The sequence below is a fragment of the Pleurodeles waltl genome, chromosome 2_1 (genome assembly GCF_031143425.1).
Source record: "Pleurodeles waltl isolate 20211129_DDA chromosome 2_1, aPleWal1.hap1.20221129, whole genome shotgun sequence".
In the NCBI taxonomy this organism is placed as follows: Eukaryota; Metazoa; Chordata; class Amphibia; order Caudata; family Salamandridae; genus Pleurodeles; species Pleurodeles waltl.
In genome coordinates this window covers 440283214-440305547 of record NC_090438.1, presented here as the reverse complement: position 1 = coordinate 440305547, position 22334 = coordinate 440283214, and positions in this window count along the sequence as shown.

Genomic DNA, 22334 nt, shown 5'->3' with positions numbered 1-22334 from the left:
ACGCCTTAACGCTGTGGCACTGATAACGCAAAGCATAACAAGTGGCCTAACTATGAACAAGGCAGCCATCTTAGAGGAATTAATAATTAAATGGGTTAAGACAGAGCAAGCTAAGTACGTTAAAAGTCACTAGGTGACGGGGGCACGAGACTGCAAGCCGGAGGCTAAGCTAACTCCTGTTATCCCATTAAAACAAACTAGGATTCACTACACTTTGTGTGTGTAGGAGCCAAAGCCCTTTGAAGTGGAAGTGGGGCTGGATACAGTTCCTCCAAATCATCGTGCCAGGGTGGCTCATCTTGTCCACACTTGAGCCTGCTTTGCATTAATGCCTGAAAGCAATAAGCAATCCCATCAGCAGAGCCATTCACAGTCATGTGAACCACAACACTAGCACAAGGCACAAATGGCTGGGGCAAAAAAAATGCCACATTTCTAAAAGTAGCATTTTCAGTATTGTAACTTAAAATCTGACTTTACCATTAAAAAGGATTTAAATTACAAGTCACTTGTGTGTAAATGGCATATCTCTATTTTCTCCGAATCCAAAGTTAGATCTTAATAAATTGAATAAGTTCACCCAATTTAAGTAAATGCGAGAGATAGGCCTTACTACAATGAAAAATGGCCTTAGGAGTTTTTCACTTCCAGGACATGTAAAACCTATGTACACATGTCCTACATTTAAAGCACAATGCACCCTACTATATGTTCCTATAGGGTGTACCTTAGGGTTGACTTGTAAGTATTAAAGATCAATGTTTAGGCCTGGCAAAAGGTTTATTTTGCATATTAAAATGGCAATCTAAAACTGCACTACAAGCTGGAGAGGCATACCTGGGACATCTTTTTGAAAACTACTTTATTGGGTTGCACAGGGAGTGCTGTTGCCCAGTAGTAGCATGTAATTTATAGTCCCTGGGTATATGTAGTACTATTTACTAGAGATGTACAAGGTAATACAGTGTGTCAATTAGGTGTAGGCCAATTTTACCATGTTTGAAGGAGAGAGCACAAACACGTTACCACTGGTTACTGCAAAAAAATCCAGGTTTAACTATATATATTAATGGTTATGACCTACGCAGCACTTTTCAAAATTGGCTTTTAAGATGCTTCTCTGATAGATTGTCAAGATTGTTCAATTCTTGTGAAACTTTAGCTGCCATACTATAGAGAATTATTTTTGAAGCATCCCTACTGACCCCACCCAGTAAATTAGGCCTCCTATATTGATTTAAGTCTAGCATGTGCTCAAATCTTGGTATGGGAGTTTTCAGAATTGGATAGTTTAATCTCATTCATATGTTCTCTTGAAGAATTTTTCCCTTTGATCTACCTTAATTGCACTCACGTCATGTCAGGATAGTATAATTTGGATGATCCTAAGGCCCATTTTAAAGGCTGGCTGAGTCCAGTGTGGCCAGGCTCTAGGCAGAAAATGGTAAAGCAGTGGTGAACACATTGAGGGCCATGTTTATCTCTTTTTACGCAGCACAAAGTAACACAGCAAATAACATTGCTTTGTTGCACTGTGTGAAAGGTAGAAGACAGGAATCAGGGTCAAGATATGACGCGTTCATGCCCTCCCCTTGTGCTGGCGCACTTTTGGCTGTCTAGTGCCAATGCAGGCGTACTTCCAACATGGTGCAAGGGTGCCTACATTGCAGGCAGGAGTGTTTTTGTGCAAGAAGGGACACCTTCCTGCACATAAACAATTCTTTGTATCTTTTTCCTCTTTCTTTGTGTGCTGCATAGAATGCAGCAAATGTAGAAAGAGAAAAAATCTAGGAAATTTAACAATATTTATTTTTGATACAACTCCCATGGGAGGACTTAGCATGTTGATGCACTTCCAGGTTTACCAGTATTAGTAAATCTAGGAATGCAGCAAAACTCATAGGTGGATGCATAAGAACACCCAGGCCCCACCCATAGAACACCTCCCTGGAGCAGAATAAGGCAAGGCAGTGACTTGCATTGCCAGATTTTTCAAGAATTGTGGCTTGGTAAATCTCATTCTAGATTTTGTGTCGCCCTGTGTCTTTTTGCATCAGGCAAGAGTGGCACAAAACCTTTGATAAATATGCTCCTGAATGTTTATGTTGTCAGCATTTGCAGATGAGGCACTCAATTGAAACTCCAAGGAAAATATCTGAATGGCTTGAGATGCCTTTGAATGTTTTAGACTCTGCAATGTTGGATTTCCATATTTTTGGCCTGGTAAATAAACCCCTCTGTAGAAAATGAATACATAATTGAAATTAAACACAAACTTTCCACATTTTGTGGGGATATTTTTTTTAGTGATGGAATCTGAAATTAAGGCCCAGAATTGTGGCTCGAAATAAACAGGATAATGCAGTTTAGCACATGCCTTGTAGGTCACCATAAAAGATAAAAGTAGCAAAAGAACATATTGAGTGCTTGTTTTCGTTGCACTGTGTCAGTTCTTAATAAGGGATCCATAAACATGCTTCAGCCAACTAATCTTGTGGATTAAAAATCTGACGTCGATTGATTAAGAGAGTTAAAATCAAATATATATTTCCACTTTATGGGCCGAGAATGATGATTACATTGAGGATATGCATTCTCATGTTTGTTAACATCCGCACCATTTAACACAGTTACACAATTTAGTAGTGTCTACTCCATCCAGCAGAGGTTCTTCAGTTCAAATTTCATGAATATGGGCAACGAAAAGAAAAGTTACTTCAGGTGATCCTATCCATTTTTATGATTGATAGGAATTTCTGGTCTCTGCTGCAGTAAAAATGGAGTTAGAATCCATGTATAACTGTACTAAAATATGTCTCTTTAAATATAAATCTTTGTGGGGGTTAACAAGGTTATATTTTAGGAATATTTGAGCGATTTCGTTTGGTAATTGTCAACAAACGTTGGTTCGCAAAACATTTCTGAATATTATTTCAAAATTAAGATCTGAGACCCATTTGGCAGTTTACTTTTTGTGACCCTTGGGATGTGGATTCAAGTGGACCAATGATACGGCGAAGCATTGTTTTGCTGGCAGACACTGCTGCTGACAGCAGCTCCGCGGACCGTCTCCAGCCGGAGGACCCCCTGCAAGCACAGAAGTCGGGTTCTCCGACTGGAGAGGGGTGTGGGGGTGTAGTGTGTATGTGGGGTGTGTGTGTGTGTATGTTTTGGAATGCATGCATGAGGGTGTGAGTCGCGTTGAATGCATGCATGAATGAGTGATTGTGAGTGTTGTGTGTTGTGAATGCATGTGTGTGACAAGGTATGTTGGTGTGTGTTGCGGTGTGTGTGTATGTATGTGTGCATGCGTGGGTGGTGGTGAGTATGCGTGTGTGCATGTGTGTATATGGGTGCACGTGCGGGTGTGTATATGTGTGGGGGGCAGGATAGAGAGGGGGAGGTGGAGGGGGAGGGAGGACTCTGGGTAGGGGAGGGGGCAGGGGAGACACTGATAGTGCCTACCGCCATGGTTTTCATGGAGGTAAGTTTGGCACGAAAACCATTGCGGTAGGCTGGGTCGTAATCCCGAGGGTGGGATTGTGATGGCTGCTGGGCTGGAAACCGAAGTCTCCAGCCCAACGGCTGTTACCACCCTGGCGGTCGGTGTGTTAAAGTGGCGGTCTTTGATGGCGGTTACCGCCAGGGACAAAATGCCATTTTTTTTACCGCCGGCCTGTTGCCGGTATTAATGCTACTTTAACACCGACCGCCAGGGTTGTAATGAGAGCCTAAGGGTCAGATGTATGAAGCTTAGGCCCGTATTTATACTTTTTTTAGCGCCGCATTTGCGCCGCTTTTTGACGCAAAACGGCGCAAACCTACAAAATACAATGGTATTTTGCAAGTTTGCGCCGTTTTTGCGTCAAAAAACGACGCAATGCGGCGCAAAAAAAGTATAAATACGGGCCTTAGTGTTTTTGATTACAAAAATGTGGTATTTGGTAATCACACACACAAATGTACGATAGTGTGTCTGAAACTTTATGCTATTCCCAGTGGGTTGCAAATAGACCTACCTTATGAATATTAATAGGTAAATCTAAGTTTGTTACCAATTGGGACTGGCAAATATCACTGGGATGATGGCCTGCTGGGTCAGCAGACCACCAGGTCTATGACTGCGTTTAACTAGTTAATCTTTTTTTTTTTTTTAATGCATCCCACTTTCCTCAAAGAAAAACAGGATGCATAAAAAAAGGGTTATGTTTCATTTTCTAAGGTTTGGCAGTGATCTATGTCACCAATTAGTGGCCTGACCAGGCCCTGCTCTCCATTAAGGACCAGAGTATGGGTTCAACCTTTGTTGCACATTGTCTTCGGGTGTGTACTGAACATGTGGGAACAGCCTCTTCTGCTCATATATTCCAGCCATGTACACTGCTGGTAGTGTTTCACTGTCCATCCCACACATGTAGTCAACTGAGTGAGTAGGAAAATCACTGTTCCATGCAGTCTTCTGAGTCACATCTTTGGCACTGACTAGGCACTGAATTTATGAAGGAAGGGATACCTAACCCCTGCGTTATATAGTTTTTGTCATAGGATGTGGACAACAGGGCTTGACTAGCAAGAGTTGGTAACATGCCTGATCTGTAACTCACCTATGCTCCCAGGCTTGCAGGGTCTTTATAGAAGGTCTAGAGTTGTGCACCCAACCTAGTATGAGTAAATAACACTCAATGAAAATGGTAAATGGCCTTTGGCCATGCTTAGCTTGGGTCGGCCACATGATCAACCCCTGAAAACATATTTACACAATCACTAGTAAAGGTACCCTGGAGAGAAATGAAGCTCAACAAAATACCAAAAGACAGCAGGAAATACACCACTTTAGGGAGTAAGGTAACTTTAATTCAAACAATTTCCAGGACATGTTTATACTTCACAAATTATTAGACACATACTATGCCTTCCACATGATGCTATTATTTGTAATATTGAGAAAACAATGTGACATAACTTTGCAAAGGGGAGGAATGTCAACTGCAAATGGATACATATTGGAACACCAACATACCTTCTCCAAAGTGTAATCATATAATGGGTTACAAGGAGGGAAACAAAGAAGAATAGGATTTTATCAGAAAGTACAAAAGTAGAGTCAGTCTGGCTTTGCCCACCACTATATACTGTGCATTTCCAGCAGGATTCATGAGCAGGTGTTTGTTTTTAGAATTCTTCTCTCCTGAAAGCATTTCTGGGGGATTGCAGGTAAAGTACCAAAAAATAGACATACTCAGATAACTTGCTTGGTACTATGTATAGAGAGGCTGTATCACCTTATTACTGTCACCAAAATATTGTTCAGCCATAATACAATGGATGATTGAAGACATGTAAGAAAAGTAGACACGTAATTATGTTTACCTCATACATGTTTAATTCTATTAAATGTTGCCTATTTACAGTTAGGATATTGAAACTGCGGTGCCTCCCAGAAGTTTCAAGTAATCCCATAGGAGCTGCACAGCAATCTTTACCCCTGTGATGTTGTAGTACTGTGCAAGCTGTATCAGGGTAGCTTGCACGCTTCTGTGGTGCCGTGGAGGGGGAGGACTGAAGCTTCAGCAGCAAGAACTGTGGGAGTACCACAATGCCTACAGAAAATTGAAAAAAATAGATAAAAAAAGAGGGGTTGTGTGTGATGCCTGATTGACTTTGGAGAGTTTGACCAGGTCCTGGTCGTAGGGCAACCCCCAGAGTGTACAGCCAAGGCCAACATGCCCTTCTGCCAAACCCCAATGTGTACATCCAAGGGCCATGTGCAGTGGGAAGGCGGCTCAATATGGTCACAAAATCTCAGAAATTCACTGAAGAAAACACAGGTGAAAGCAATGTTATATTTTATTATATATATATATATATATATATATATATATATATATATATATATATATATTTGGGTATGGTAAAAATATCTTACCTTATTAAAAAAAAAACAAAAAAAAACACCTTAGGCATTCATTGAAACATTTAGTGACTTTAGAGTTGAATTAAGTTAAAGAAATAATGTTGAAAAACCAAGGGGCATACTTATAGTCCCCTAGCACCACCTTGCGCCACACTAATGCCATCATTGTTTATGTTAATGTGGCCCAACGAGGCGGAAATCCCCACACCGTATTTACAGTGTGGCACAATGCATGCAGTGCGCCACTCTGTAACCGTTTGCGCTACATTATGCCTGCACCAGGCATAATGTATGCAAAGGGGTCTTTCCTCTGTTAGGGAAGCAAGAAAAATGGCATAAGGAAATCTATGAGAATTCCTTGGACCATTCTTTCCAGCACTTTTAATGTCTGCTCAAGAGCAGGCGTTAAAAGGGGTCTTCCATTCTTTAGACTGGGCCGCTATGTACTCTGCAAGAGTAGCGCCAATATCTTGGTGCTACTCTTGCAGAGTACATCATTAGCATCATGAAAAATGACACTATTGCCTCCTCCCCGCACCATGGTAGGCAGTATTTTTGAAGTTTAGTGCAAACATGGTGGTGGCGGGGGTGCTAAGGGGTGCAGGGAAAGTGGTGCTGCACTCGGTACAGTGCCACTTTCCATAAATTAGGCCCTAAGAGACCACATTAACTCACCAGTTGTAGTTTACTGAGTGCGAGAGGGTAGCTCTGTCCATTTAATCTGGCAAGAATTTGTATTTTTAGATCACCATGCTTTTGAACTTTTACTTTTGGGGAGCCTCATAACCTGTGACTCACTGTGAGAAGGTCATCCTTTTAGTCCTGATCACCCCGATTTTGTGACTGATATTGGTGGGTACTGATTCTGACTGTTCTCTGCTAACCAGGCCAAGGATCAGTGCTCTGTTGAAAAGGTATATGCAAACTAGGCATAATTATAATTGGCTCTGACAACCAACCTGTAAGTCCGTAGTATTGGTAGGGCATGTTGGCATAGGAACCCCAGTGGAGTTAGGGCACCCATGGGTACACTGCTGTGGTGTTTGGTGTCATTTTAAAGGCAGGCCTATCTTGCTGACTGCTTTTAAAATAAGATTAACCCCAAGTTCAACTTTGGAATTAAAAGCATTTCCAAAGTTGTAAACTACATAATTTTTACATATTTCACTGCTAAAGTCTACCATAAGTGATCCAAAGTTTGAGTGCAGTGTAAATATAAACATGGACATTATAAAAGATGTTTTAAGAGCTCTGGAAAGGAAAAATTGCCAAATTTGTTTTTCAACATTGTAGTGTATTTGCTCTACTGGCTAACATAGGAATGCTTTATTGTGAATTAAGTAGGGGTGGGTGAAACTTGCAGAGTACCACCACACAGAATTCTGCAAAGTTGTTAAACTCTGGAAGCTCTGTTTTTCATGTTCAGGTGCTCAAATGGGTTGTCTCTTTGAAAACAAAATGCAAATGATACCACGCAGTTCGTATGTGCATGGCCATTTTGTTTTCTCTGCCTCTCTGTGCATGGCTCTGGGCCCAACTTTAATCCACTCTTAATCTTTTAAATCCCACCCTTGTCTAAATGAGCCACCCCTCATTTTCCTTTATTTTATTAGTGTGTTTCTTTGTGACTGTGTATTTTACATTTCTGTCATTTTTTTTGTGTTTTTCATGACTTCTGTGAATAGTTTAATTTTTTTTGCTTCCTTTTGCTTCTTCATTTTTTCTTTTTTCCCACCTTCTATTTCTTTCCCTTTTTCTTTTCCACCCAGCTCTATGGCAGAGCAGGGCGTCGGAGAGCGTAACAATGACGGTGCAGCTGCTAGCCACTTACCTTGCGGGCATGGAAGCCACCAAGGAGTGCAGCCCCAACCTATTTTTACCAAGGCAAAGGTGGCAACACTTGTATTCTTTGTGCAGACCCACCTCCACTCCATGCTGATGTCAACAGGCCTAGGTGTGCTTGCAGCCTTTGGGAGTATTGACTGATGTGGGAGAAGGTGAGCAGGTGTGTGCATCAGCCCTCTTGAGTCCAGCGATTCCATCAGAAGTTGATGCACCATTGGGCAGACATACTAGACCGCGAGCAGGACCTGGTCGACCTGCTGGATGTCAAGGATGGCCTCTTTTATCGGCAACTCAGCACACAAAAGCTTATATTGAGTGGACGCTACAAATGATGGGTTGATGGAAAAGAGAATGAAGGATGGATGGATAAAAGAAAGGAAGGGTGAAATGGCATCTGAGTGAAAGGATGTATGGGTGGGTGAAATGATGCATAGGTGGGTGATAGGAGATGGGTGGGTGGGTGAAAAGATTGATGAAATGGTATATGGGTTAAAGGTGGCCTTGGTGGGTGAAAGGAAAATGGGTAAAAGGATGCCTGGTGGGTTAAAGGATGGGTGGATGGTAACCAATGATGCATACGTTAATGGATGGATGGATGGTTGAATGGTTGGAAACTGGATAGGTGAGTGTATGGCTGGAGGGGTGGACATATGGATCGATCGATTGGAATGGTGAAAGACTGCATAAGAGAGAATGTCAAGCTCAAATGGTGGAAATCAAAGGGTGAATAGAACAATTAATTGTTGAATGGATAGTTCCTTGGATTAAGTAATAAGGCAGTTTCATCTCGCATAGGCTCTCATTATTCTAATGAGACTACTGGATTTTGAGCAGCAGAATTGCCCACGGTGTGGGAGACTGAGTCTGACCCACTGTAGGTGACACCTGTCACTCCAATACGGGTTTTGCTCTGGCCAACTAGCACTGCCTCATCCCTACCCAAGGGCAGGGATGACTGGGCAGCCGAGTGCATGACATAATTGGTTTCTCAGGGAAGCCGTGGTCACTCAGGTCTCATCTGTTTTTCTCAGTTACCTTAGTCTCATATATAAAATGACAAACAGAGGCAGTATATGTTTCAATAATGATTTTGATAAAACAACTGCATCTTAGATAGCAAAGCATGAGCTGCAATAACTAGGACGAGACAGCATGACAGTATTAAAATTGTGACGAGGAGAGTGAAGCATAGAAATAACGCTATCATATTGTCACTACAGTCAATAGACTAAATCCTACCTAGGCTAGGATAGAGCACAGCGTGGTAAGCTCTAATTCTGCCCTTCAGGTTCCCCTGGGAAGACATCAACCCCCATACTTGAGCAAAGGCCTGTGGTCTGTGTTAGCATCTGTAGCAAAGCATTCGGCAATCAGCATACAGTTGTGGTTCTCTGCCTGGAATCTCCCTCTAATGTGTAAGGGACAAGGAAGTGCTTTTATAACAACACAGCTGATGTTCTGAGATTATGTCCCTACATAAGGATATGTGTTTCCTACGGATGTCAGAGACTGCACGTATACCACGTTCACCGGTAATGTACTGTGGTGTAGCCTTGGAAGAAGCACAGAGTGAGCAAGAATGTCTTGTTTGAGAACAGAGTGCTCGTCTAGGCAAAAACAGTTAGATAAACAGAAAATAAAAGAAGACAATAAAAGTGGCTATTGTAACAATAAAATAAAGCTGAATAAAATATATCTACATTAGAGTGCACAGCGGCTTGGCCTAGTGTGTTAAAATAAAGTGCATGAAGATATAGCTAAAATGGCCACACAACACCATCCCCTTGTCAGTTGAAGGTGGTTCAAAGCCTAAAGACATATAAAATTGCTACTAAAAAGCTCTACCTAAGATATACATGTAAAAGTTAACTTCAATTATGACAAGTCGAAGGGACACGTGAGCATATAAAAGGACATTTTAAAAACTAAACATTTGGCATAAAAGACCAAATTTTCAAGAGTCAAAGGTATTTTTTAAAAGTTCCAATTGATTCTGGGACCATAGAGGACAGGAAATCTTCCACTTCGGCAGGTGTTAAAATTGAAAAGGCATCGCCGAGAAAGACCAAGGAGTGACGTGTCTGTCCACCTACTTCGCTTGGTCTGCTTTGTTATTAAAGCTTTGGTTCAAGGTATTTTAATTTTCTGTATACTCCATTAACTCAATGTAGTTGTTAAGCAAGGTAGATATGTATCCTCCCACCCATCATCATACTTTCCTGCCCATTAGACATCCATGCTACTATGATGTAACTACAGTGTGATTCAATTTGGCAAAACAAAAGAGTCTGTGCATTTTGCATCTGCTGCAGTTAATGCAGCATTTACAAAGTTGTCAATTAATTGCAGACTTAAAACAAGGGGTGTTCCCTTCCCTCCTAGTGTCTCTCTGTCACGTCTTAGTACTTCAGTCCTTCATTCTTTCCAAAGACCTGTCACAACTCCCAGCCACCCAAAAAAAAGAAAAATCCCTGTTTGACATGTGCAACATGTATGTACAAGTGATTTATATTTCATGGCTTACATAGCGGGTTCATGACAGTTCAAATGTTGCCCTTTCTACATTTTATCAACTACAGTGAGGCATATGTAAGTAAAAAAATGGCTCTGTGGCTCCTACTCAGCCACATCAAATTCCAATGACCCTGGGGGACCAGCAATGTACTGCTAATGTGCCACTCTACTTTTAAAATAATTGTTTGCACTGCTTACAATGTTTCATTTTCCTTTTTCTTCCTTCCTGTAACTACTCCTGGTGGACACCCTCCTACACACCAGGTGACAGCAGCCTGGCTGCGGTGGCAGCAGTTGAAGACCATTCACTCAGAATGCCAGTAGCTGGAGGAGGAGGATGATGCCTAGACAGCTGCCAACATGCCAGCGGGTCTGAGGCCTTTGCACTAGCAACCAGTGCCTCCAGTCCCCCAGTGGCACCGTCAGTACTGCCACCAGCTGACAGCAGCCCATCCATGTCCCACCACTGCTGCCCTCTCATGGTCAGACTGCATTTTCCAGTGCCACATCCTTCAACACCTCCGACCCCAGGACTGCCCAGGGGCACACATAGGCGCAACCCTCCATGAACTTTGGACCCACATAGAGACCTCACTCTTACCTTTTTTATTTTTTTTGTTTTGGTGGGAGGGACACTTGTGGGTGGAGAGGGTAGGAAAGGAAGTTGGTCCTGGGTTTTTTCTTTTTGGACATTTCATCTGGACAAGTTTAGACTTAGTGTTGTTGGACTTTGGTTGGAGATGGGGTGATTTGTTTTGGGAGATGGGTGGGCCTGTTGTGGGTAGAAAGGCTAGGTTTTATAATTGTAAATAATAAAAGGGGAATAACTTGTTTCACTTTTTTGTCCCTCAAATCTTTATTTTGGTGTTTTTGTTTGCCCTGTTGTCTTTTAGTGTCACCTGTTTTTTAAATCTGCTTACAAAAGTTTATGATAGTTAGTTGTATTCTTGTTCTACTGCCCTCTGTAATTATATTGACCACTAGGGGGTGATTGGCATTGCCTATTGTGCCTTCACAAACATAGATACACACAAACAACATCTTCAGTAGATGTTAATTACTAACTAAAAGAGTTCACTTCAGTCCATAGTTCTCTTATGCTGACCTAATTCAGGAAAGGGCTCAAGATCTGGCTTTTCGAGTAAAGACCCATTTCTAGCACCTGGATAACCATGCTTCACAAATACCAGATTGATTGATTACCTGAATAGATGAAATGGGGGCTGCTTCCTTAGTCTTCTTACTGCAGGGTTTCCCAAGGTGGGATCTTATGGTGGTGGTAAAAGTGGCAGGCTAGTGCACTAACAGGGAAGACACCACAAGCAAGGTTCCATTCTGACCTATTTGAACTCCAACTGTAGGATTAATCAAAGGGCTATCTACCACTGTCAACTAGAATGAAAGAAAACAGTGAGTGGGTTTTATTATATCTTAACTTTACAAAGACTGAGCCCACACTATCACAATGACAGTATGATTGATGACACACAACAAAGAAGACCTGCGATGATAATAAAACTAGCAATATCAACTTCTTCCAAGTGATGGGGAGCTATTATTTAATAAAAAATAAACTTACAAAATGAAATCCCCAAGTCTTAAAAAGTGGGCTCAGAATCAGGAGTGGCGTGGACAAAGTTTTGCATTTATGTAGCACATAACACAAGGCCTGAATGACGATGTTGACAAATGATGTGTGGGTGGGTAAATGGGGCCAGTGTGGGCTATTGCTCAGGTAATAGAAGATCATGCAGCAAGTTGCTGTCATTTTCATCACATCCACTCCAGCAAGTGTGTGATCCATTGATAGTGTAAAATTAAGTCTCTCCTCAATAACAAATAACACAGCCTCAGGGAAAAGTGTTAGGGGTTCAATGAATGAATGAATGGACGGGAAAGGGAGTTTGTGGAAAAGTCTGACCAAGACAAACACTAAACAAAAGAAACAACAATTACTGAGCACTGAGCAGCACACCAATATCAATCAGTTGTGGAAAGAAATGAAGTATGACACAGTTTATATAAAGGCAATGCAGAAAGTCCTTCAGCCCCATAGAGACTCAGGATAGTTTATCTCTAATTGTTCTCTTCTAGGTTTAAAAATACAAATTGTGGAGGAGTGAAGTTAACCTACTCAGTTCTAAAAAAAAAAACTGTTAAAAGAAAAAGATACTGTATTGTCAAAATGGGCAATGCAACTCCTTTCTTCTCGGAATGTCCGTCAGTCTTGGGTGCCTGGCTGAACCTGTCTGGTAGGTAAGCTGGACTGTTGAACTTTCATCAAGTTTCATTCATGCAGGATAATAGAAGGCCTGTACATTGAAAAAAGACACTGTATTGTAGAATCAAGGAGAAGGTCAGAAGCAAGTAAGGTCAGCCTCATGAGGAGTCAAAAGTACACCAAATAAGACTCAGAGACAGAGCAACAAAATAAAAAGGAGTTTAACGTTTGAGCCAGCAATGCAGCAAACCTACACTCAGCAGCATTTCCCAAATCAACACACTTCCCTTCAGTCCACTGAGGTGAGTGAGTAGTAGCCCTCAGTTTTCATCATTATCATGTTTTTTTTAAAGTTGATAACTTTCTTCTTCTAGCTGTTGCGGTAGTCCTGCACCGAGTCCTTCTATCCTCCTCCTCCTGTTTCTGAATAACTCTTTCCCACTCCCAACCCGAACGAGATAGACCTGTGCAGTGCACTGCTTTTGAAGAAGAAATAGAGAAACAGTGACCAGACTGGTCCCTAAAGAGACAGATAAAATTAGCAGACCCTGCAGGTACATTTCACTAATTTTGAAAGGCCAATCACCTTAAGGAACAATGATCACCCATTAGCGCCCAAACATTGCAAATCATCAAAATCAAGATTATACATTTGTTGAACACCTCCATTACTATCTACCACCATATACATCATCAGTCATCACTCACAATCACTCAATACATCATCACTTGGTGCATTAGTTAGTCTCTTCTAACCCAAGCACGGTGATAGGTACAAAATTGTATCTCCTCTTTGGTGCTAGAGACACATTGGAATTTAGCATTGGCACTGGCAGTCTTTAAATCAATGATCTTCCGGGGCAGCCAGGCTACATGATGCAAAAAAAGACAGGGAATGGCGGGTGAGGGAGGCAGACACTGTCTCCACTGTCCTGAAGGGAATGTAGAAGCTTTTCCGCTGCATACTTTTCCAACTCCAATCAGATCATATATGTGATGAAAAAAACAATGGGGCAGCATGAATCTGACACAAATGTAGTTTCCACTAGCTATTATTTTTGTAAAGTAAGAAGGTCAACGAGAAATAACTAAAAAGTTATATGGTGGCACTGGCATACTCAGGCCGGGAAGTAGAGTTTGTCCTCAAACTCAGCAGTTCACCCAGAAGTTGATCAGCTAACACACTTGATTCTGACCAATCACCCTCCTCTTCCAGAACGGTGTAATCAGGCTGTTTGAAATGTTGGTTCATTTTGATCATGGGCGATCTCTCTACATTTTGAGGCGAGAGACCTGTTATCACTGTAACAACTGCACCAGCTGCACTGAACACATTCTCAACAGACACATTGGCTATAGGACAAGCCAGATAGTTTATTGCTAGCTTGCTGAGCTCCGACCATTGGCACATTTTCCCATACCAATACACCAAACGATTTTGATGCACCTACAGCAATTTTGGGTCATCCAGATACTCCTGGAACATCCTCTGAAAGGTCATTGGTGCTGCCACTTGCTCAACCTCATTTGTCTTGACCTCTGCACTGGACTTTAGACCTGCCACTTGAAACCCAGCCAATACAGAGGTTGGGTCAAATTCTTCTGCTGCTGTTGTTGCTGGTGTTCTTGTTGCTGGTGTTGGCTGCTGTCATGAGACAAGACTGCCCTCACTGAAAGTTGAAAGTGGCACCCCATAACTTTGGAGAGGGACTCTAAGTCCCAGCCATTCTTCTTCCTAGTGTACCGCTTCCTCCCCTATCCACGTCTTGTATTGTGAAACATCCCCTTTAGAAAAAAGAATGAAAGTGGGCAGGATTTTTTATAGCATGGATCACGTAGGGTAGGACAGCACAGATGTACTCTTTAGATGAGATGATGTGATTTTGCAGCCTTGCATTACAAACCCAGTGATAGCTTAAGCTCTCGACTGAGACATACACTTCTGGGTTTTCGTTCACGCATCCAAGTATAAACCTATCAGACACCTTCTTTAGCTGTTCCAGTAGCAGATGCAACAACGGGATAGTTTGGCCCATCACACTGTCCTACTTGCTAACTTCCCATGTGAAAACATCAAAAGGTAGTAGCATCTGTGTCAGATATTTGACTTGACCCCATTTGTCTACGTCAATGGTCATATCTTTTCCAGTTGCACCCCCTCTTATTTGAATGACATAGTCACACTCTTTAGGCCTGTTTAACAAATCTATATTTCACTTATGGTTAAATGTATTTTTATGTATGTGAATGTGTGTATATATCTATATATTTATCCATGTATATATATATATATAAACCTATATAGAGAGAGAGAGAGATATTTATTATTCTATGCTTACCATGTTAATAGGTCATTGCATAGTTTCTATATAAGTTGTTTGATTAGATGCTTAGGAGTCTCAGTTTTTAATTTATCTACCAGAATAAGCCAATATTATTTTAAGTATTTAGCTACAAGCATTACACTATTGAAATATTGAGCAAAGATAAAATGTTATAAAAGTACAAAAATAAATTAACTGCGAATACTGCAGCTCTTTAAAGTCTGTGTTAAGATGATACAAATTTAAATCTCAATGTATTATATTTCTCACACATATAGGGCCTGATTCTGAGTGAGGGGGGCGGCGGTAGCCGCCCGCCTCGCGGGAACCGCCATATGGCCGCTCCGCGGTCGAAAGACCGCGGAGGCCATTCAGGCTTTCCCGCTGGGCTGGCGGGCGACCGCCAGAAGGCCGCCCGCCAGCCCAGCGGGAAACCCCTCCCCACGAGGAAGCCGGCTCCGAATGGAGCCGGCGGAGTGGGTATGTGCGACGGGTGCAGTGGCACCCGTCGCGTATTTCAGTGTCTGCATAGCAGACACTGAAATACAGAGTGGGGCCCTCTTACAGGGGCCCCGCGGCACCCCCTACCGCCATCCTGTTCCTGGCGGGAGACCCGCCAGGAACAGGATGGCGGTAGGGGGTGTCAGAATCCCCATGGCGGCGGAGCGCGCCCCGCCGCCATGGAGGATTGACACGGGCAGCGGAAAACCGGCGGGAGACCGGCGGTTTTCCCTATCTGACCGCGGCTGAACCGCCGCGGTCAGAATGCCCTGCGGGGCACCGCCGGTCTGTCGGCGGTGCTCCCGCCGACCCTGGCGGACCGCCGGGGTCAGAATGACCCCCATATTCTCTTACAATTGCCTTGAGTCCATTATAGTTAGTCGCTTGGACACAGTGATAGCTTAGGCTTGCGACCTGTGCCCTTTTACTCAGTATTCATGCTCTGTGTTTCTGTATTCCATGTTATTTATTGTTATTATTGCTTTTTTTGATGGCATTGTTTTAATTCCATTATCAGCTGTTATTGTACAAAAGTGTCATTATCAGTGCTATGGATGACTTACTTTGCATCATGTCCTTTCCTCTGAATTGCAAGAGCATAATGCGAGGCACACAGAATAATATTTTGTATTGCCAGCCGCAAAGACTGCGTAAATAGTACAGCACTTAGGTCCATACCAGTGCCAGGTTTCTGTACATGAACCTAAACATGTTCCCTATTAAAAAGTCATGTAGGACAAAGGGCCTTAGTGGGGGGCCCAGCAAGAACTGCCATCCATGTAGCATTTTAGTTTTTGATAGACCTCATGCTTTGTGTCTCCACGGATCCTGATTTGGAGACATGTGACCTGACCTTGTACCAAAGTAACAGGGGTGGGCTGTGCTTCTCATGGACACTGTATGGACAGATTTGGCCTATATCGCAATGTTCTCGCTTAGGGGTTAGAGATTAGACTTTTAGGTAGGAAATGTGTATTCATGTTATTACAAGTATGTTGGCGTTGTTTATGTTCACATCTCTGATTTTCACAATCCTAATTTTATTACTCCTTATTATCCTAATCATTGCAGCTAATGCATTTGATCATAGATTGCAGCCTTTTCAATAAATGTATTGAAAACTGTCTTGCATTTCTTTTTCTGCCTATGTGTGTGTAAGAGACTTGTATGTGGAGATAATTTCACTGAGGGGTTTTCAGAGTCCATGCAAGGCTGCCACAAATCACCTTCACCAATTGGATTTTGGCAAGGTACTGTTCATGAGCCAGTAGGATTGCGTCAACAGCTGCCATCTGGTGTAGGAGTGACTCAGTTGCCTACAACACAGTGGTACTGCAGCCCCAACCCAGCAGCCTTGTTACTTTGCAAGAGTCCTTTTGACATGGCACCACCAACAATGGCGTAGACACTAATTTTATGAGTCTCCTGAGTATCTCTGTCTCAGACACTAAACATACCCAATTACCATGACACAGAGGCTCCGGTGATCTTAGAGATAACCTTCCTCAGCTAAATAGGGAGTACCTATCTAGGCAGTAGGTTGTTCAAGCCTGAACTATAAAATTATCTTTTTCCCCAATGGTATTCCCTAAACATCTATTTTCATATAATGCAAATCCTGTGAACATCAGCGATAACTGCAGAAACATCCACTCAAGCAGTTTCTTTTAGCCAGTGGCTTCACAGAAAACAGCAGGATGTCACACTCATTGTGGAAGCCCACAACGCATATAGGACAGAAATATTATACTCTTGGGTCAACTTTCCTGAAGTAGATGCAAATACACATAAATGTCATGCATACAGAATAGTGAATGTGCCACAACAGTATGGAGCTTACCAATGCTTGGAGATACCTCTCTCTTATCAAGAACATCAAAACCTATTCAATGGTGCCCCTTCCACATGTAATATAGCCCATAAGATTAGGTCATTTAAGGAAAGATGGGCCAACCACCCAATGGGTGTGCTATGCAAGTAGCTGACTTACACAGACTTTACATTGAGCTAGTAATAAAATATATAGATGAGATATACAATTTGTAATGCAGACTCTGAACAGCACACCAGCTAGGGCTGCTTCAGCTGTTCATTAATTGGCTGTCCCAGGAATTAATCCATAAACAGTACACTCAATAATGGGAAAGGAACCCACAGGGTGGGAGAAGATTCTGTTCTGGATTACACCAAAAACAAATCTTCTGGAAGCTGCTTCCCAGTACGGTACCCCAAAACAAACATAGATTTCTCACCATGTTCTTGCCATTTGGCATGGGTCCCACAATAGAGAACCAGAACACTTGGGGTTCAGTCTTTGTCGCAATTTACACCAGCACACATGGTACCCCGACACTTGCCAACTTACCGGAAATGTTAGAACAAATTCAAAACAAATATAAGGCCACCACAGCCCTGGATTTGGGGATGAAACTGATGCACAATTTTGACACATTGTCCTTAACTATTTCAACTAACATTAAAGGAGAAGCAGCAGCTTTAGCTATTCCACATCATGCACATGAGTACAAGCTGCCAATGATTATTTCCAACACCTATTCTAGTATAGGTCGGGGTAGTCTGGGGGCCAGACCAACTAAACTAAAACTACAGCGAACCACTCTTATGGAACGTACCAAACAAGCACAAGAAGGTTATAAAAAATGCTGGGTTTAACAAAAACAAAATAAAAAAGGAGATTCTCTGCATCTGGAGACCTGTGAAAGAAGATATAGGCCCTCATAATGACATTGGTGGTAAAAACCGCCTACCGCCGCAGCGACAGCTGCCAAAAGACCGTTGTTGTGTCTACCATCTGTCTGCTATATCATGACCACAAGAAGGGTGAAAATCCAGCTGTGGCCATACTGGCGGACGGCGTTAAGGTGGCGCTGCTACCACCAGCAGTGCCATGCCAGTAGACCGCCTCCTGTCATATTATGAAAAATAATATGGCTTGGTGGTGTTCTGCTGGTGGACGCTGCTGGCAGTAGCAGTACCCCGTCCTGTCTCCTGCCAGAAGACCCCATGAATCCAGGTAAGTCAGGTCTCTGACAGGGGATGGGGGTGGGGTGTGTTGTGTGTGTGTTTGGGTGTGTGTGAATGTATCTGTGAGTGTGTGCGTGAATGCGAGTGTCTGTTTAGTGTTGTTTGCGTGCATGTATGAATTTGTGTGAGTGCGTGTTTGTATGGAAATTGGAATGAGTTTCTGCATGTATGTATTGTGGTGCGTGCAGATGTGTGCGTGAATGGATGAATGCATGTATGTATGTATGTGTTAATGAGTGTGTGTGCGCGTGTGTGTGAATGGGGGTGTGTGGATGTAGGGTGAGGTGGGGGGGTGTTGGAGAGGTATGGAGGGGAGGGGGGCTCTTATCAATGGTAGGGAAGGAATTCCCTGTCACTGACAGAGCCTACCTCCATGGTAATGCCACGAAAACCATGGCAGTAGGCAGGGACATAGTAGCACCGGCGACACAATGGCGGCTACCGTTTTGGAGATGATTATCTCCAGCCCTGCGGCTGCTACTGCCATTGCGGTCAGAGTGGGACATTGGTGGGTTAGCTTCAGCCAACCAGCCAATGTCGTAATGTGGCGGTAAGTACTGCCAGCCTGTTGGCAGTACTACCACCACATTAGCACCGACCGCTGGGGTCATAATGACCCCCATAATCTGCAAAACAGAAAACTTTAAAAAACATCTGATAGATACAAATATATGGATATGTGTCCCTCTCTTTCCTTTCTGGACACACCAGATAAACTGAGTGAGAGAGTGGGATGATCTGAAATGCAAGCTGACTATACGAAGCCCAAGAAGGGCTTACAACGTTCCTCAGAAGTTTAGGTTAAAAAAGAGGATAAATCCCATCAACAAAAGCCAAAAATTAAAAAGAAAAAGGTGACTGCAATTTCCATAAAAGCTGCCAGCTATGCTGAGAATGTTGCTGAAAAACGGACCGTAGGCAGCAATTCTGATAGTCAGTGCGGCAGTAGTCAAGATTTGTTGCCATAATCTGATAGATCACCTGGATCTAATCACTTTCTCGTAGTAGAAACAGTGGACAGGTGTGTTTCCCCTCCCAACAGAGTTTATTAATTATATCCAAATAGAGGGAGACATAGAGCACACAATTGAAGCTATATTTTGGGAAACTTTTAATTGTGATATTCTACTGGCAGAAAAAGATTGGCCACCAGAGTTTGCTCACAAGCTTCCACATGGGGAAGGTGCAATGTTGCCTTCATCTAGATGTGGTAAAGGAAGCCTATGCTGCAGATTGGGCTTTGGCTCAGGCTCCCGTGCTATACTGCAACCATGTGGGATGGAATAAAGAATCCCACAACCATGTAATATCAATTAGATTTTCACCACAGCCTTAACCTCAATATCCTATTAAAAATGAAGCCAAACCTCCAGTGAGAGATGCTCTCACATCTCGAGTACCTTGGAGCAATTGAAACCTGTGTCTCTGCAATGAATAACTCATTATTCCTCTTTGCTAAACCAGATTATTCATATATAATAGTCTTAGATTACAGATATTTAAATGGTCACACACTCACCAATGCAATACAAAATGCACACAGTACAGCACTAATTAACAACATAGTGCAGAAAAAGTACAAAAAAACCATGGATATTTCCAACATTTTTTCTACCAAAATTTAGCACCTGAATGTCGGGATCTAAGTGCTTTTAGCTCATTAGACTCGTAGCATCTATTTTACAGATTAGCTCAGGTGCATAAGAACAACCCTGGGTTGTTTTCAACCCAAGTAACATCAATACTACATGAGATTGATCCTGAGGCGTGTCTTACATTGATGCTATTTATCATACAGATGACGACCACAACATAAATCTGACCAGGGTGGACTGGATCATGTTAAGATTTGAAACCCAGGGCTATAATCTAATTTCAAGAAAACAAAATTGCTTTCTTAGGTGTTGTATTTCTGGGATACAAGCTATCAGATGAATGCAAGAGCCTGGCCCCGCAATTGCTAGAGAAATGCGTTCAACTTCAACCTTCAAATACCATTAATAAGCAACAGTCATTGCTGGGTTTCTTCAAATTTGGCACAACATAAGTACCTGATTATGCTCAAATCATAAAACTACTTTATGATTTAATTTGTCCAAATTTTTCAAGCAAACATTAGTAAGTAGAACGCACATGCATTCTCAGAAAACTTCAGCAAGACATGCTTGAAGCAAAATATGTACACACATGTGACAACAAAACAAACTTGGTCATCAGAATAATTGCTGATGCCATCTACTTTACCTATGCCACATTCAATGAAGGTGACACGGTACCCATAGTATACAAATCACATTTATATTCCAAAGCAGAACAATGTTTTGCACCAACAGAAAAAATACTGACTGCTGTTCAGATGGCCGTCATCAAGGAGAGGCTACTTGCCCAACGGAAATGCATTATTGTCATTACCCCAGTGCCAGCCCTCGAAGCAGTCACCAAGGTCAGCATTCCAAACACTAAAGCATTACATCCACATTTGATTGACACTGATGTTGTTTATATCTTTGATCTCAATATGAACAGGAGTACCCCACACCTACTAATACATTACCATTAGTCCAATACCAAACTGTTATTTACACTGATGGTTCAGCACAACCAGCTGTAGGCATTAAACATCATTGCTCTGCTGCCTGTGCAGTCATAAGAACAGTGATGAGGGATTGCACATTCAACCCTCAAAATACCTACATGCAGACCCTAGGGGACTGCACTGTACAGATGGCAGAGCTTAAGGCTCCTGTCCTGTCACTGGAATCTACAGATCCTAACCAATCAACCCTGATTTTATGTGGTTTGTATTATTGTGTCCAGGCCTATAATCACTACTTCAGTCAGTGGCACCTGAATGGCTTCAGAGATTTCAAAGGGAACACAGTCAAACACATAACTCTGTGGGAGATGGCAGCTGTCCTATGGGGCACACTATCAAAAGCTCATGCAGAACATACATTGGGCCATCAATGTGTAGGAGTACACTTTGTAGGAAACACCTTGGCTGATGAAGCTGCCAAATCTGCAGTTGCTACGGCTACAGTAACTCAATCTCAGTCAAGGTATGATAATGAGACTTTGTTTGCTGTGAAAGATTCAGCTGACAACAAGCCTATACCAAAAGCATAGCCTGCAAAACATTCCTATCATTTCAGTGCCCAGAGCATTGCATTTACAAGGGTTTGGAGATTGAGTGATCCCAAACCAAGACCAGAGAATATATCACATCAAAGCACTGCATGATGGTGTTGCTTCTGCTCATGTAGGTATGGCGGCTCCAATATCACTATTACAAAAGTGTTTTTGGTGGCCAGGTCTTTACAAGCAGACCAAGCAATATGTCCTTTGTTGTGACATTTGCCAGAAAATTAAAGGGTCCCTCATTAAACACCCACCACAGTCATCTCTCCTAACTTGCAGTAAACTGCTACATTGTGTGTACCAGCACCATTGTGGTCCCTACGATCTGATGGTGCATAAAAATACATTTTAGCCGCTGTTGAGTCTGGTTCTAGAGTTCTGTGGCCATAATGGGTGGCTGACGCTTAGACTGTTATTAAAGCTTGCTGGTCTTTATCGGTTCATATGCAGTCACATCATTCCACTCTGACATGGCCCTGCCTTTGCCTCTAGGGCATTCAGGAACACCATGGGAACAGAAGGGCGATCAACTTATTCCTCCCCTATCATCCTGAGGGAAACAGTGTAGTGCAGAGGAAAAATCAAAACTTAAAGCAGTCCTTAACAGCGATAGTTATAGGTTCAGACCGTAATAGGCTTCATCACCTATATGGGGTCCAGCGAGCACTAAATAATCTGCCCAGAAGGTCCTTGGGAGATCACACCCCCTATGAGGTTCTCTTTGGGATACCTATGTATGTCCCTGATCTTGATGGTTCTGGAGTGGTGGCGGCAGACCAACCACTTGACATAAATGAATGTGTCACTGTTTTACAAGAGCTACAGCAATTTT